The 16,859-nt window shown below is 37.6% G+C and overlaps 1 protein-coding gene across 1 annotated transcript in view; it reads left to right on the forward strand.

Moving 5' to 3' along the window:
- The window catches only part of LOC126298209 (hemicentin-1-like), a 748,827-nt gene that overhangs the window by 699,706 nt on the left and 32,262 nt on the right, over positions 1-16,859 (forward strand). The window lies entirely within an intron of this gene.

Below are 16,859 nucleotides of genomic sequence, written 5' to 3' on the forward strand. Positions count from 1 at the left end.
AAAAAAGGGGATACATCTGTTGTCAACAACTACTGCCCAATCTCTCTTCTGACTGCCTTATCCAAAATTCTTGAAAAAGTAATGTATTGTAGAGTGGCTTTACACCTTTGTAAAAATAAACTTTTAACAAAATGTCAGTTTGGTTTCCAGAAAGGTTTTTCAATGGAAAATGGTATATATACTTTCACTAATGAAATATTAAATGCTCTGAGTAACTGGAAGTCACCTGTTGGGATTTTTTGTGATCTCTCAAAGGCTTTTGAGTGTGTAAATCATGGAATACTTCTAGATAAGCTCAAGTACTGTGGTATGAATGGGACAGTGCTCAAATGGTTTAAATCATACCTAACTGGAAGAATGCAGAAAGTTGAAACAAACAGTTCACATAATATGCAATAAACTGGTGATTTCTCAAACTGGGGAACAATCACGAATGGGGTGCAACAGGGTTCAGTCTTGGGTCCTCTGCTGTTCTTAATATATATTAATGACTTGCCATTCTATTCACAGAGATGCAAAGCTGATACTTTTTGTGGATGATACAAGTATAGCTATCACACCCAACAGACAAGAGTTAAGTCATGAAATTGTAAACAATGTTTTTCAGAAAATCATTAAGTGGTTCTCTGCTAGGGGGCTCTCATTAAACTTTGACAAAACACAGTATATGCAGTTCAATACAGTAAATGGAATGACACCATTAATAAATATAGACTTTGATCATAAATAGGTAGCTAAGGTAGAATATTCAAAATTTCTAGCTGTATGCATTGATGAGGGGCTGAACTGGAAAAAAACACACTGAGGATCTGCTGAAACGTTTGACTTCAGCTACTTATGCTATTAGGGTCATTGCAAATTTTGGCGATATACATCTGAGTAAATTAGGTTACCACACCTATTTTCATTCTCTGCTTTTGTATGGCATCATATTCTGGGGTAACTCATCATTGAGTAAAAGAGTATTCATTGCACAAAAGTGTGTAATCAGAATAATTGCTGGAGCTCATCCAAGAAAATTCTGCAGACACTTATTTAAAGAGCTATAGATCTTCACTGTAGCCTCACAATATATATTACTTATGAAATCAATTATTAACAATCTGAACAAATTCAAAACTAATAGCGGTGTACATGGCTACAACACTAGGAGAAAAGATGATCTTCACTACTCAAGGTTAAATCTAACTTTGGCTCAGAAGGCGGTAAATTATGCTGCCACAAAAGTCTTTGGCCACTTACCTATTAGCATCAAAAGTCTGACAGATAGCCATATAGCATTTAAAAGGAAATTAAAAGAATTTCTTAATGGCGACTGCTTCTACTCATTAGCTGAAACACCTTTTATTAACCTGACATGTTCCATATCATTACAAAGTGTCGTATTCATGATCTATGGAACAAGTACTAATCTAATCTACTATTTTCAGTCAAGAATACTTTAAAAATGTGAAATAAGCAAACTACACCATTTTTCTGTTGCTTTACACATTCAAAGATTCTCCTTAGAAGTAAAAGATTCTTCTAATGCAGAAAGCTACCCCATGGACAGACAGGACTCTCATCTGCAAAAATAGGATTCATAACATAAATGTGCAGTTGTCATTGAGAATGCTCATTTATGGTACACCCAGTCCTTGTGATCCTACAACAAACATAGCACACTGAGAACTATGTAGCTTGAAACAAAACTTATTGAACAATTACACTTACTTAGGGTTCATTTATGTAAAATGTGATATTCAGTTCTTTTATTAAAAGCAACAACAATATGTTGCTATGTGCCCATGGATGCAAGGGAAGCATCATTTTTTTCATATTTCTACATCTACATAAATACTCCACAAGCCACTTTATAGTGCATGGCAGAGGGTTCGTCATTCCATTATTACCAATTTTTCTTTTCTGCTGCATCTGTTTTCTGAGCAAGTGAAAAAGTGTGTGTAAATGCTTCTGCAAGCTCCATAATCACTCTTATTTTTTTCTCATGGTTCTTGTATGGTGCTGGTGGCAGCATAATGGTCACTCAGTAACATTTGAGTAGAGGGGAAGATGCCATACTTTTTGCTTCTACATTAAATTATGACAGGAAATTTTGAGATTTTTAAAAAAAAACATTAATCACACATGTTTGGCAAGGTTCCTTCAAACTGAAAACTGATGATGTACATGATAAAATTATAGCTTTTGTGTCCTGTAGTAATTTTTTTAAACATGTTGGACTACTGGGCATCTCACCCCAAAGACCGGGGTAAGACAACAAAATAAATTTGATACTATCACCAATTTACTACATATTTTACTGTCAAGTGCTACAAAATAAAAGTTTCTATTGAAATTACTGACTGTTCTACAGTTGATATTTCCTGTTTTACATCACAGTCATTACCCATATGAATGCACTGAATCCAGTCCACATACAGTTTTTTTTTTTAATTTTTTTTTTATATAATAGTCTCTTACACACAACACACTCATTGTCTTCAGCTGTGGATTTTACTTTCCTCCCTCATTTGGTGTTTGGATGACCTTATTTGGTGTCAGTCCTTTTCTGTTGTGCTGCTTTCTACTGTTGTATGATTTCATGGTCTGTCAACACCCATGCAGTTTTCATCATCATTTTTCTGTTCTTTCCAAAACTGGTATTGGCGCAATCTTTTTCAAATTAGGTAGGATCCCTTCATTAGTTGCAACATTTGCATTAAATGCAATTCCTGCACTTACAGATTCATTAGGAATCTAGGATTCTGCACTGCCAAACCCACCAAGAATGTGGTATACTTTCATTAGGATACTTCTCTATAATTTATAGGCAGAGTCTGCAAATAAATAAGTGTACAAAAAGTATTATGAATGTCTATTTTATCCCAAAGAAATTATGGAGCCTTTGCCAGGTACTGGGATGAGACACAAGCTGAAATACACATTATAATATGGCAGCAAATGGGAACTAACTGGATGCACACATAGTTCAAGAAACAGAGTAAATTATAAACACATGTTTAGATTTCATAAAAATGTATTTAAATCACTATTATTGTTTTTAAATATATCTGTGATTAATTTACAGCATAAACTTTAATACATGCTACATTTTTTTGGCTCCTAAAGATTTAAAATATCAGTTACAAATTGTTCCTATCACTTGCCACCCAAGATTGGACTCAAGGAAGCATTGGACCACTGGATGCTGCACTTTCTTGACACAGTGAAGTAACAGGAGCTAATAGGTGATATACCTCCAAGTACCATCTTCTCCCAATGCATTCTACATGTTCTCTAAATTTTCCCAGAGGTGTTTTGCAAGAGTTATGTCATCTTTCTTCCAAAAATTACTGTTTAAAATAAGTTCCCTAAGTCTTTCTGATACCTTTTGTTTGGGATATAATGACCTTTTACAGTCCTTACAGAGCCTCTCTGAATTCATTTGATTTCTATTGTCATGCCTATTTGATAAGAACCACAAATTTGGATAATAATTTGAGCTAGCAGACACACATTAAGAACATAGCTAACAAACTGAGCAGATTTGTATTTTCAGTGCAAATATTATCAACTTCAATTGATGTGGACACAGAAAGTAACATATATGAGTTACTTTGAGTCAATTATTATTTAAGGTGTTGCTTTTTGGAGAAATTCTGCTAACACTGTGTGGATACTAAGAATATAGAAAAAACATGCAGAATATGTGCACTGTACATGAAAAAAAACATATTTGAAGGAAATCATTTTGTTCACACATGACACAATAAACAAAGAAATTTTTATGCTTCCCACCTAATGCCTCAATTTGTATGCTCAGGCTCCTGAATACATGGAAATGAAAGTTTATAATAAATTAGAAGGGAACAATTTGAAACAGATAGAGTTAGGTCCAGTGAAAATAAACAAAGAAAGAAAGCTGTAAAAGGTGCCGATACTGAAATGTTGTTACTCAGTGGGAATTCCTGCAGGATGAACTGGTAATTTGAGCTCATTACTACCTGATTATATCACACTAAATGTATATAACTGTATATACTGAAATGCTGCAACTCAGTGGGAATTCCTGCTGGATGAACTGGTAATTTGAGCTCATTACAACGTGTTACATATCCCAATAAATGTACGTAACAGCGCATAGAAATATCATTCTAGTGTTATTTTATTATTTGTTAGTGTAAAAGCTATTGTAACTGTAATGTAAAATTCTGACCTGTCTCTTCTACACAAACAATATATGTCATGAGATGAGTAAATTACAATTCTACAAAACTGGAAAATATGCTAGTGATGGTTGCATTAGAATCTTGTGTACACTCTCCATCGTAGATGCACTGTACATTCCCAGAACTCTTCCAACAAATCTAATTCTTCCATTTGCCTTTCATAATACTGACTTAACATGATTGTTTCATTTCATATCAATTCATACTACTACTCCGAAATGCTCAAATAATATGACAAGCTCGATATATCACCACTGATCTTGGGATCAGGTACTGTAACATTCTTTCTATTTGTTATGGGTATTATCTGACCTTGATCCACATTTACGGTAAGCTGCCATTCATTGCATCAAGTGGAGAACTTGTCCAAGTCTTTCTGTAATTCCTTATAATCATCCAACAATGTTACTGTCCTGTATGCAACTGCATCATCAGTGAGCAGTCTAATAGTGCTGCTAATTCTGTCTGATAAATCATTTAAACAATGGAAAGAACAGGCAGTTACATCAACAATATTATGAAAAGGATAGATTACCACTCACCATGAAGATAACACATTGAGTTGTGTACAGGCACTGTGAAATGTCCGTTACACATTTAGCTTTCAGACAGAGCAGAAAAGAAAATACACACACATTCACATAAGTAAGCACACCTTATGCACTCATAATTGCTATCTGTGGCCACTCTGGTCAGAACTGCCAGAGACAGCAGTCATGTGAGTGTGAGGTGTGCTTTCTTGTGTGTGTCTATGGTGTGTGTGTGTGTGTGTGTGTGTGTTTTCTTTTCTGAAGAAGGCTCTGTCTGAAAGCTAAATAAGGAACAGTCTTTTCATTGTGCCTATCTGCAACTTAACGTGTTATCTTTATGCTGATAAATCATTTATATAAACATTATAGGTCCTGATCAGATAGTTAAAGGAGACGAAAATTTAATAGGCATTGGGGACTGTAATTTGATAGTAGGGAAAGGAAAAGAAGGAAAAGTAGTTGGTGAATATGGACTAGGGGTAAAGAATGAAAGAGGAAGGTGCCTGGTAGAATTTTGCACAGAGCATAACTTAATCATAGCTAAAACTTGGTTTAAGAATCCTGAAAGAAGGTTGTATATGTTGAAGAGATCTGGAGACATGGGAAGGTTTCAGGCAGAGATTTAGGAACCAGGTTTTAAATTATAAGACATTCCCAGGGGCAGATGTGGACTCTGACCACAATTTATTGGTTATGTACTGTAGATTGAGGGACCAACGACCGTAGCAGTCTGGTCCTTTCAAATCCACAAACCAACCAACCAACCAACTGTAGATTGAAACTGAATAAACTGTGAAAAGGTAGGAATTTAAGGAGATCGGACTTGGATAAACTGAAGGACTAGAGTTTGTAGAGAGTTTCAGAGAGAGCATTAGGGAACGACTGACAAGAACAGGGGAAAGGAATACAGTAGAAGAAGAATAGGTAGCCTTGAGAAATGAAATAGTGAAGGCAGCAGAGGAACAAGTAGGTAAAAAAATGAGGGCTAGTAGAAATCCTTGGGTAACAGAAGATATATTGAATCTAACTGATGAAAGGAGAAAATATAAAAATGCAGTAAATGAAGCAGGTAAAAAGGAAGGCAAATGTCTCAAAAATGAGATCAACTGGAAATGCAAAATGACTAAGCAAGGGTGGCTAGAGGACAAATCTAAGGGTGTAGAAGCATATATCACTAAAAGTAAGATAGGTACTGCCTACAGGAAAATTAATGAGACCTTTGGTGAAAAGAGAACCACCTTTATGAATATCAAGAGCTCAGATGGAAAACCAGTCCTAAACAAAGAAGGGAAAGCAGAATGGTGGAAGGAGTTAATAGGGGTTCTAACAGGACATAGATGAAGATGAAATGAGAGATATGATACTGCATAAAGAATTTGATAGAGTACTGAAAGACATAACTCAAAACAAGGCCCCAGGAGTAGACAACATTCTATTAGAACTACTGATTGCCTTGGGTGAGCCAGCCATGACAGAACTCTTCCATCTGGTGAGCAAGATGTATCAGATTGGCGAAACACCCTCGAACTTAAAAAGCAGAGCATAATAATTCCAATCCCAAAGAAAGCAGATGTCGACAGGTGTGAAAATTTCTGAACTATCAGTTCAATAAGTCACGGTTGCAAAATACTAATGCAAATTCTTTACAGACAAATGAAAAAACAGGTAGAAGCCAACCTCAGGGAAGATCAGTTTGTATTCCATAGAAATGTTGGAACATATGAGGCAATATTGGCCCTGCATCTTACTTTAGAAGATAGGTTAAGGAAAGGCAAACCTATGTTTGTAGCATTTGTAGACTTAGAGAAAGATTTTGACAGTGTTGACCTAATACTCTCTTTCAGATTCTAAAGATGGCAGCAGTAAAATATTGGCAGTGAAAGACTATTTAATAGTTGTACAGAAACCAGATGGCAGTTATAATAGTTGAAGGGCACAAAAGGAAAGCAGTGGTTGAGAAGGAAATGAGACAGAGTTGTAGCCTATCCCTGATGTTATTCAATCTGTATATTGAGCAAGCAGTAAAGGAAACAAAAGAAAAATTTGGAGTAGGAATTAAAATACATGGAGAAGAAATAAAAACTTTTAAGTTTGTCAATGACATAGTAATTCTGTCAGAGACAACAAAGGACCTGGAACAGCAGATGAATGGAATGGACATCATCTTGAAAAGACGATATAAGACAAACATCAAAAAAAGCAAAACGAAGATAACGGAATGTAGTCAAATTAAATCATTTGATGCTGAGGGAATTAGATTGGAAAATGAGACACTTGAAGTAGTAGATGATTTTTGCTATTTGGGGATCAAAATAACGGGTTATGGTCGAAGTAGAGAAGATATAAAATGTAGACTAGCTATGGCAAAGAAAGTGTTTCTGAAGAAGAGAAGTATGTTAACATCAAGTATAGATTTGAGTGTCAGAAACTCTTTTCTGAAAGTATTTGTATGGAGTGTAGTCGTGTACGGAAGTGAAACATGGATAATAAATAGTTTAGACAAGAAGAGAATAGAAGCTTTCGAAATGTGGTGCTACAAAAGAATGCTGAAAATTAAATGGGAAGATCATGTAACTAATGAGGAGGTACTGAACAGAATTGGGGAGAAGTGCAATTTGTGGCACAACTTGACTAGAAGAAGGGATCAGTTGGTAGGACACATTCTGAAGCATCAAGGGATCACTAAGTTAGTATTGGAGGGAAGTGTGGAGGGTAAAAATAGTAGAGGGAAACCAAAAGATGAATACATAGCAGATTTAGAAGGATGTACATTGCAGTAGTTATTCTGAGATGAAGAGGCTTGCACAGGATAGAGTAGCATGGGGAGCTGCATCAAACCAGTCTCTGGACTGAGATCACGACAACAACAGTAGGTCCTGTTACGCTTCCTTGATGCGCACCAAAGGTTAACATTCACCATGCAATATAATGTACTGAGTACTATTAGTCAAATATTTCTCCAGCCAATCACATATTGAAAAGATACTCCATATGTATAATATTACTGTATAATACTGTCTATTTGATATATTACCCTTTTTGTAAACAGGATAGACCTGTGCTTTTTTCCAGTCATTTGGGACTATTCACTGCACAAGCAACTCTCAGTAAATATGAGCTAAGAAAGGGCTCCATGGTATATTCAATGTAAACTCTAACTGGTATTCCATCAGGACTATTGCCTAATTCACTTTAAGTAATTTTAATTGCTTTTCAATACTTGCGGTGCTAACACCAAATTACTCATTTTTAAGCCTGTGACCTGCTCAAAGATTAGTGCAGTAGTACACTCTCACGTGAACACATGTTCAAATGTGAAATTTAAAATTACATCAGACACACCCACAAGAGAATGAATGGAAGGGTGAGATCCATTCATTGACTGTACATATTACCAGAATTTCCTAGGGTTTCCTGGTTGATGTTTCACCGGGATCTGCCCATGAAAATTATTATAGGCTCTTTGTGTGGTCTTTCTTACAGGTGAATGATTTTCCATTAACTTTTCTATATCAGAAACTGAGCAATCTCTCTCATACGAAGAGTGCAGTGGTTTGTTTTCACAACATTCCACAAATTATACCATTGAAGCACTGTGGAGTTTTGCCATACATCAAGAAATCTACCACAGATCTCATCATAAAAGTGTTGAAGGCTCTGGTTTTTACCCTCCATCTGGCTCCAGATGAAAGGGGCCCTGATCAGTCCTGAAAACAATGCTGCAAATCAATAGCTGTGCAGAATTCTCACAAGAGATGCTAGCTGCCTTTATCATTTATGCCTGTCTCTGACAAGAGTAGAGAATGATCTGAAGATCCAGACAACAGATATTATTGGTGTGGCATGAGTAATGATGTGGGTACCCTGACCAAAACAGAGGAGAGATCACTGCATGAGCTGGAGAGACAACACCCAGTGACACTTTATCACTATCAGCAGAAGAGTCATGGGGCTAGCCTGTACGCCATTAACAACATACCATCTTCCCCATAAAACAGCTCCAAATCTGGATATTTCATACCAGTCACCATCCAGTGATTGCTTACTCCCAAACCAGGGCTCTCAGTGAAACACAGTGGCAAAAAGACGGAGCCAGCAAGCTTCACAGCACATTCACAATGGGAGATGCCACTTCTTTGCAACACCTCTACAAAGCTAGTTGCTAGTGGCCTATGCAGCTGCTACCTGTTTGTGAACAGCAGCCAACTCCATCATCACAACCTCAGCAGCCACAATCCCTAACCATATGTAAATGTGAATGAGTTTCTTTCAAGGACAAAAAGAAGTAATAAAATTAAGTGCAGGACAAGGTTATGCCTATGTAAAAAGTAAACCAAGAGCAGTGCACAAACTTGAGGTGCTCCTGCTACATGAGGTGCTGATAGGACCAAATCAAAGGCACCACAGAAATGTATTTAACAGTCAGTGGTTCGAACTGAATGACAGTGACACTAACAGCAGTATTGAAGCATACTATACATCAAATACACATGAATCTTGCTTCATTTAGTACAAAACAATATAGAAATTAAAATGCACTACACAATACACATAAAAACTACATAGTGTTGATCATGTAACAGCAGAGGCACTACTGAAGAGTATTTTATAGTCACTGGTTCAAACTGAACTCCAATCAGATCTTCTCAGACTCATGTAGAATTTGCACTCCTGGGCAAAATGATACAGTTGAGACAGAAACTCAACTGTAACTTGGAAAGGCAGGTTTGGGTTTGAAAATAAAGGAGGGGAAGCTGTGGCATATGGAAACTTCAAGTCATTTCTGAGAGCATGCCCAGCTGTTCCAATTGGATGAAATGAAAATTGTCGGCATTTGAGATCTAGTTTCAAACCGAGTTTTAATGTTGTAGTTATTCAACATTTTGAATATTCCACAAAATAGCAAAACAGAACATTTAAATGAAAGAAAGGCTGTTGATTGTATCAAAAGGAAAATTACTTCAGAAAACAGTAATATTACTTTAAGACAAAGTAGCTAGCCAGATTGTGAAATTCCAAACACTTCCAATAAAAACATTTAACAGTAAAAGAAAGCTACAATTAGCTAAGAGAAATGATATTTCCTGCCTCAGGGAAGAAAGAGGTGTAAGTTAGGGAAGGTCAGAAAAGGATAGATCACTCGGATCCTACGTTGAGAGGAACCCACCTGTTGTCAGCACAGTAGTAGACAAAGATGAAGAAAAATGCATCAGAAAGAGAAGGAGGTCAAAAATAGTACATTGGTAACCAAAGCTCCGGCATCAGTTCAGAGATAATAGAAATAAAGGTGGATTAAGAGGAAGTGAAATCAGAAGGGGAACAAGTACTGCAATGAAGCTGTTAACCTAAATTATGCCTTATCATATAGATAAGAAAAACTTTATTTTGAAACTGAATGTTTTCTTTGTTTCTACCAAATATCTTTTGCCTATTCATGCTAGGTGTCATCAGTGGTCTATAATGTAAAGAAAATATTTAATTATATGTATCTTGATAGGATATCTGAAATGATTCTTGGCAGTTCATTTAAATTACTGAACTATTTACAATGACATAGTAGTGCTTTTTTACACTTACATTAACTTTTATATCCTTTTCATGTATTCATGTGTTTTTCTGCAGGTACTAGACACACATTGTACTAGTTGATAGATCACATTTAAATATTTCACTGCACATAACTTATACTGTAGCACACTGGACATGGTCTTGCTTACATACTGTAGAACTGACTGAGGGAACATGTGAGCTGTATAGAATGAGAGTAGAGTGCGTTTCTGGGGTAGGCATGGACAGAGGGTGGGTGGTGATGGGACACTGTGGGCATGATGTGTGTGTGTGTGTGTGTGTGTGTGTGTGTGTGTGTGTGTGTTGCATCTGTAGATGTAAGTATAAAATTTTGTATATAAGTATTTTTCTTGAAATTTATTAATTCTTCTCAGTTTTCATGATAAATGCCTTCTGAAGTTTCACTACTCTGTAGTGTGGAAAGTATATGTATTCTACAGCACTTAAGCTACAGACACAAATAAAACAACTTTTCTCATTTAAAAAAATGCAAACATTAAGTAAGATGCATAGCTTAACATCTCAGCTTCTGTTTTTATGTTCCAAAAAAATATCATCTGGACACCCTTGATGAGCTTGAAATTTTTACTAAATATCCACAACAGTCAATAAACAAACAAAATGATTTCTGTAATAAACTCTTTTTATAAGTGCTGTCTTCCCTGTTATGATGTTATCTCTCTGTTTCTTGTCTTTTTTCTTTTGTTAGGATCCCTTTTTTGATGACTGATGACTCATTCTTGCGTAATAGTTGCTACATTTAACAGTTTTCAGCCTTGTTATTCACACAGCACTCCAAGCTGTATGTCATAGTCAGCAGCAGACTCATTTTAAACATACTCTGTTTGGTTGTCAAACAAACTTTCTAATCCCACACAAGGTTTCTATTCTTGAAGAAAAAGATTAGATCCCTTTCTTATGCAGTTTTGTACTTCTAGTGCGGCAGTTCCATTCCTTGATATTGTACTTCCTAACTAATTGAAAACCTCCACATGTTCAATTTCTCTCCACCTACCATCAGGCTGCTGTTGGCAGATGCCCTACTCATAATTACTGCTACAGTTTTGCTCTTGCTTGTTGTCAGCTGGCTCTCTTTAAACTTGCAGCTCCATTCAGCTAATCTTCCCTGTATTTCTAGTTATGTTTCTTCCCGAATAGCTACATCATCAGCAAAGACTAAAGCAATGAGATCTTCATTTCCTATCTCCTTGTTCTCCTTGCTATCACATCCATAAGTGCAATGAAAAGTAGTGGGAAAATGCACTCCCCTGTTGAACTCCTCTCCCTGTCCTCAACAAATCCGATCTGCCATTACCCAGTTGTCCACAACTTTTGCAGCCTTCAAATAGCATTTGTAACTTCCTTATTAGTGAGTTTGGAACTACTACTTTTTCTAAACACCTCCAGGTCTTATACACTGGCACACTGTCATATGCTTTTTCCAAGTCCAGGGATGTGATTATGAGGTCTTTACCCTTTTCAAAATACTTGGTGCAAATATGGGCTCTGTTGTTCCTCTGCTGCTTCTAAATCCATGTTGCTCTTCTTTAAACCAGTTTTCTGACAATGATCTTAATCTTTTCTCCACAATAGTTTCCAATATCTTAAGACAGTGTGATAATAGGGTGTTTCCTCCATAATTAGAACACTTGAATACTTCCTTTCTTGAATATTTGTATTATAATCCCCTTCTTCCAATCATCTGATACTTTGTTTTCCTTCCAAATGACTTCCAGTGTTCAATGTACCCACTGTACTCCTTAGATGCCTGCAGCCTTGGTTATGTCAGCTGTCAATTAATTGGATTGACTGACTTGCCTCCTATCATCTGCTTCGAGGCATTCTCAGTCTGTGGCCAGGTAACATGTGGCTGTTCCACTTCAGGTTCTGGTAAATCCTTCATTTCCTGTTCCTCCTCTGGTATCTTCTTGCCATTCAATAATGTGCTGAAGTATATTTTCGTCCCATCTCTGATTCCTTCTGCACCCTGGACTAAACTCCCATTTCCTCTTCCTATCGCTGTTATGCCTTCACTATCTGATCCTTTGCTTTTTACCAATCTGTACAGATTCTCTCTCTCTCTCTCTCTCTCTCTCTCTCTCTCTCTCTCTCTCTCTCTCTCTCTATTCTTCAGGTGAATATTTCCCAACTTCTATGCCTGTTCCAATTTGTATATTTTTAAGCATCTACTGGTTTGATCCCTTGGATTTTTTTTTCTCCACATCTGTGATTTTCTTTCCTATGTTCCATTCTTTAATATCTTCCTTTACCCTGTCATTGGTTTCCTTCTGTTTTACTTTACCGCTTGTTTTACCACAGACTTGTAAAGTGCAGTTTACAAACATTGTCTTCTGTAACCCAGTCTTCAATGCATCATCTGTTGGTAACTTTGCAGTTATCAGACTTTGATAGATGATCTTCTCCTGCTTACTTTAGTTTCCATTTTTTTGATCTTAGGTATCTTTCTTTAACATATTGTGCTTGTCATTTTCTCCTTCGTATCAGCTATATGTAGTCTATGGTCACTGTCCAACGATTCTGTCGATATGACTTTTACACTTCTTACTCTTCCTCATCACATAATCAATAACTAAGCTGCTTCTTCCATCCCAGTCATGTATGGTTATTTTGTGGCTGTGTCCTTTCTTGGAGAATGTGTTCTTTATGGAGAGCTTATTTCTTACAAAGAAGTCTACTTTCTTCTCAGTATTTCTTCCTCCATACCCAAAAGAACCCATCACTTCTTCATATCAACATCTGTCTACTCCAATTTGGGCATTCAAATTATCTATTACCATGATATTATTTTTCTTGATGTTATCTTCCAATTTCTGTGGGAAGAGTTCTTCATCTTCATTGCTACATCCTTGTTGGGGGGCATATATTTGTACAGTTGTGAAATTAATCTTCCTAGTATATATTCTCACTTTAATGCTTCTCTCATCAAAGCCTCTTCACACATTTATTGCTGCCAATGCATCACAGCCCAGCAATATTTCCTCCTTCCAAACCTACTGTTGGCATACCTGAATGCCATCATCTGAGCTATCTGCACAGATACATCTGCAGTTATTTCACACCATGGAGTATGTTATTCATTTTAAAGAAATGTGTAAAATCTGTCTTCTGCCCAATATTTGTGTATATCTACATCTTCATTATACTCTGCAAACCACCTGACAGTGTGTGGTACTACTGGTGCCACTAACTGATTCCCCCTTCCCTGTTCCACTCATGAATGGCATGTGAGAAAAATGAGTGAGGGGAAGACTCTGTATTAGCTTTAATTCCTCAAATGTTCTTGCCGTGGTCATTCCATGAAATATGTGGGAGGAAGTAATGTGTTACCTGACTCTCCCTGGAAAGTGCTCTCTCAAAATTTTAGTAGTAAACCACCTTGTGATTCAAATGCCACTCATGTAACATATGCTACTGGAGTTTGTACTGCATTTCTGTACCCTTATGCATGACCTAAACCCTCACGCACCACCTAAATGATCTTGTGACAAATCATACCGCTCTTTGTTGGATCTTCTCTACCTCCTCTATCAATCCTACCTGGTAAGGATACCAGAAAGATGAAGTGTATTCAAGAATCAGTCAAACAGGCAGCTTGTAAGCCAATTCCTTCGTGGATGAGTTACATTTTCTTTAGATTCTTCTTATGAATCTCAGACTGGCATCTGTCTTTCCTACTGTTTGCAAAGTGATACCATCTTCTTGTGTTACTACTTTCTTGTAGACAACTGCATCATTTATGAACAGTCTTAAAAGCTTCTGATATTTTCTACTATTCATTTATTTACAGAGTGTTTCAAAAATGACCGGTATATTTGAAACGGCAATAAAAACTAAACGAGCAGCAATAGAAATACACCGTTTGTTGCAATATGCTTGGGACAACAGTACATTTTCAGGCGGACAAACTTTCAAAATTACAGTAGTTACAATTTTGAACAACAGATGGCGCTGCAAGTGATGTGAAAGATATAGAAGACAATGCAGTCTGTGGGTGCGCCATTCTGTACGTCGTCTTTCTGCTGTAAGCATGTGCTGTTCACAACGTGCAAGTGTGCTGTGGACAACATGGTTTATTCCTTAGAACAGAGGATTTTTCTGGTGTTGGAATTCCACCGCCTAGAACACAGTGTTGTTGCAACAAGACGAAGTTTTCAATGGAGGTTTAATGTAAATGCTTATTCAAATCTAGAGATATGTAAATGGGCAGACTATGGTGCTGCAGTCGACAATGTCTATATAAGACAAAAAGTGTCTGGCACAGTTGTTAGATCAGTTTCTGCTGGCTACAATGGCAAGTTATCAAGATTTAAGTGAGTTTGAACACGGTGTTGTAATTGGCACATGGCGATGGTACACAGCATCTATGAGGTAGCGAGGAAGTGTGGATTTTCCTGTACAACCATTTCACAAGTGTACCATGAATATCAGGAATCCAGAAAAACATCAAATCTCCGACATCACTGTGTGTAGCAAAAGATCCTGCAAGAACGGGACCAATGACAGCTGAAGACAATCATTCAACATGACACAAGTGCAACCCTTCCACAAACTGCTGCAGATTTCAATGCTGTGCCATCAACCATTCATTGAAACATCATCAGTATGGGATTTTAGAGCCAAAGGCCCTCTTGTGTACACTTGATGACTGCACCATGACACAAAAAGCTTTACGTGGTGCCTGGGCCTCTCAACACCGACATTGGACTCTTGATGACTGGAAACATGTTGTCTGGTTGGATGAGTCTCATTTCAAATTGTATGGAGTGGATGGACATGCATGGATATGGAGACAACCTCGTGAATCCATGGAACCTGCATGTCAGCAGGGAATTGTTAAAGCTGGTTAATGCTCTGTAATGGTGTGGAGTGTGTGTGGTTGGAGTGATATGGGACCCCTAATACATCTAGATATGACTCTGACAGGTGACAGGTTTGTAAGCATCTTGTCTGATCGTCTGCATCCATTCATGTCCATTGTGCATTCCGACGGACATGGGCAATTCCATCAGGACAATGCAACACCCCGCACGTCCAGAATTACTACAGAGTGGCTTCAGGGACACACTTCTGAGTTTAAACACTTCCACTGGCCACCAACCTTCCCAGACATGAAGCTTATTGAGCCTATCTGGGATGCTTTGCAATGTGCTGTTCAGAAGAGATCTCCACCCTCTCATACTCTTATGGATTTATGGGCAGTCCTGTAGAATTCATGGTGCCAATTCCCTCCAGCACTACGTCAGACATTAATGGAGTCCATACCATGTTGTGTAGCAGCACTTCTGCATGCTCGCGGGGACCCTACACAATATTAGGCATGTGTACAAGTATCTTTGGCTCTTCGGTGTTTGTTTTAAACAGTAATGGTCCTATCACACTTCCTTGAGGTACTATTAACCTGCGCATTTTTCTAGTCACAAGGAAGGCTCCATTGCACCAACAGCCTGGTGTAGACTGCCACTAGAAGTGAAGCAGGTCCTTTGGCATTCTCCATATAGAATCATAGAGCTATTCTTCTTGCAATAGATCATGTTGCTCTATCACATAATAAGGACAGTTTCACTTTACAAGGTTTGGACAAAAATATGAAACACCATGAGAAATGCATGCTTGAACATAAACACAGACACTAGTGAAGCCTTCAGCTTGTGCTGTTTTATTTCACCATGATCAGCACCTGTGCTATATCCTCAATATGTTGCAAATTATTAGTCATGCTCAGAAGAGTATTCTTGGAGTTGTGAGTGCATTAAGTTCAAGCTAAGCAAATTTGGATGTGGGCAAACTGTTGGTGCTTGTATGGTGAATCTTCCTGTAACTAAGGAAGCTGAAAAGGTGTTTTGAGTGATCATGACTGATGGCCATTGAAGGGGATTATGATCAAAAATAATTGAGCAACAGCTGCAAAAGTCATTTCAGAACTGGATATCACACTTACGAATTCTTTCGGCACTGAATGAATACAAAGGTTGTGCCAGAAGTAGGGAACTGCAGGGCAAGCTGGAATTTCTGAATTACTCACCAGTGATACACAACCACATAGCAGGAAAACATGGTGCTGAAGCCATAACACATGGATTGTGAAGAAGTGAAAGTATGTCATTTTCTTGGATGAGTGTTGTTTAACACTGTTTCCAACTTCTGACTGTTTTTACATCCCAAGAGTGAAACATGGTGAGGGTTCAATGAATATTTGGGCAGCCATGCCATGGTGTCCAATGGACTCCATGGATACTTTGCAAGGTTACAGTAATTTTGGATTATTAGGTCCCTCCCATGGCACAATGTTTGTTTCCAAACAGTGATGCAGTGTTCCAGGATGATACAGCCCCTGTTCACACAGCTTGCATCATCCAGGACTGCTTTTGTGATCACAAGAGTGAATATTTGCATCTTCCCTAGCCACCACATTCACCAGATCTTAATATTAGTAAGCCTTTGTAGTCCACATTGGAGAGAAGGGTACATGTACGCTACCCACCTCCATCATCATTACCTGAAATTGTCACTATTTTGCAGTAAGAACAGT

Source organism: Schistocerca gregaria, chromosome X, assembly GCF_023897955.1.
Source record: "Schistocerca gregaria isolate iqSchGreg1 chromosome X, iqSchGreg1.2, whole genome shotgun sequence".
Classification (NCBI taxonomy): Eukaryota; Metazoa; Arthropoda; class Insecta; order Orthoptera; family Acrididae; genus Schistocerca; species Schistocerca gregaria.